This window comes from Cyprinodon variegatus, unplaced genomic scaffold (assembly GCF_000732505.1).
Source record: "Cyprinodon variegatus isolate N-32 unplaced genomic scaffold, C_variegatus-1.0 Scaffold831, whole genome shotgun sequence".
In the NCBI taxonomy this organism is placed as follows: domain Eukaryota; kingdom Metazoa; phylum Chordata; class Actinopteri; order Cyprinodontiformes; family Cyprinodontidae; genus Cyprinodon; species Cyprinodon variegatus.
Genome location: NW_015151284.1, coordinates 233,127 through 235,522, shown reverse-complemented (window position 1 = coordinate 235,522; position 2,396 = coordinate 233,127).

Here is a 2,396-nt window from a genome sequence, read left to right as displayed (position 1 = left end):
TAGCTCCGGAAAATGCGGATGGCATCAGAGCATCAAATCAAAATGAGACCAGTATAACTCTGCAGTGGAATAAAATCAACAACAATGTCAGCTTTGTTCTGCAGTTTAATGGCACAGAGACAAATATCACTGCAACAGATGGAAATGGACCAATAACTCACACAGTCTCATTTCTCACTGCTCGGACATACTACACATTCACACTGCTCTCTGTTTTTAAAAACGTCAGAAGCAGTGGAGTCAGCTTTGTGGCAGCTACCGGTAAGGCACTTAACTTTAGCCTTATGTTCAACCGATATACCTATTATAGAGTTAAAATGTTGCTCAGGGGGTTGAATATCATTATAGAGCTGAGCATAGTCTTTAAGTTGTTGTTTAATTGATTTTTTTTTTTTTTGTGGACTGATTTACATGTTGGGATTTAAAGAAAAAAAAATGAATCTTATTTGAACTATTGTTTTCTTTCCATGTCAACAAAAAAAACTACTTGCTGAAAACATAAAACCTGATCAACCAACAAACAGGTCCAAGTAAGTTAATAATTTGTTTTTCTTGCTTTTCTTTCCTTCCATAAAAAAGCTTTTTTTTTTACTTTTTTTTCCAGATTTTTTTTATTTAGATTTATAGATTTTTATATAGAAGTGCTAACCATTGTGGACAATGATGTTTTAAATAAAGAAATGATTACTCCAATACTGATCGTCCAATTAAGTCAAATTCTATGATTTCATTTAAAAATAACAATTTTACAATTTTTTTTATTTTTTATTTTTTGTGCAAATTTAAATTTTAATTCAACAGACTATGTTTTGGCAATGAAGATGAGGCTACAGCTTCCCAGAAAAATGTCAGAATTAGAGATGGAAGATGCTTTGGTAGAGGTGAGACTAATTTAACATTTGATTTTTTATTTATCTAATGTTTGCATTTCATTATCATATCACTGATGTATCTGTATATTATGTGTTTTTCAATCTAGCTCTTCAGAACATATAACTTGCCATCACAGCTTTCCGTGAAAATCACTTCTTCAAAACCATGACATTATTGGAGAGTCCCAGTAGTGGAAAAGGTTATCAGCAACATCGCTACTCTTTTGAAATAAATTCAGAAATATCTTTGATTTTATACAGTTTTAATTTTGAATCTTGTCAGTTAACGCTCTCCTGTTTGATTCTTCCTGTTCCTCTTTTTCTTTTCTTTTTGCCAACCAAGACCGAATCAAAGGTTTCATTGTATTTTCATGCATTTCTATATAAAATGTTGTATGAATATCATTTTTCTTTAAGTTTAACAACTGTTCATGGGGCTTTTTTTTTTTATGTTTTACTTGGAGCTGGGGTTTTATTTTTACACAGAAATATGGCAAGCTATACTTAAATGCTTAGAAAAGAAGAGAAACAAAGTTTTTAACATTTGACTAATGGTACACACAACACACAAGGTACCTCAGGTCAATATGTACTTCAGTGATAAATTCATTTTTTGACATTGTTTGCTTCTGCAATATATTTAGCTTATGAATAACAAAGATTTACATTTTTTATGCTAACCATGAAGTCATATATATGACTACATATACTTTAATATACAGCAAAAGTTATTTCTGTCTACTTCTACATGTATGTTCTTGCAACATCCTGTTACTGTTCTTTAGGGTCCAGTTTGTTGATCGACTCCCGTTTCCAGCAATAGCAACTTAAACTATTCTTTAAACAAACATATATAATAAAGTAAATGGGTTTAAATACCAGAGGCTCTTCTAAGGTATTTTAAAAGTGCCTCTCTACCCAATGGACTGCTGTTTTGCTTTCTTTCATTTTTTTTCTTAAAAGCTTTACAATGTAAAAGAAAACATATAGCGGTGCAATAAAATACATTATTTGGGTCTAACAAGATGTTTCTTTGTTAAAACTATAATCTTCTAGCTTCATATTTAGTCTATGATTATAACATTTGTTGCTCAAAGTTGATTCAATATCAGATTCAACTGTGTTTGCTAGTTATGTGTACATATACAAAGACATCGATTATGGACTGTGCAATGCTCTTCATATGCTTACTTTCTACAATAAGACAATAACACAATAAAGGCTACAGGATAGAGAGCATATATACAAACAATGTTGACAAATAAAACAGCAGAGCAAATATTCAACAGATAGATTAGAAAGGATATGTAAGCAAAAAATAGTGTCATGTTTTGGTGTTGCAGACCAGTGCGGCTGGAAACTAGAAAGCGGCATTGTGTATTTATTAATTTATTTAACTAATGGTGGCTTGTTTAGAAAAATAAAAGGCTTGGAGACATGAATCAAAACAAAGGACCTAATGAACACTGACATCGAACTGGAGGCTTAAAGCTCCAGTGTAAGATTTACTCCTCTCTAGTGCTG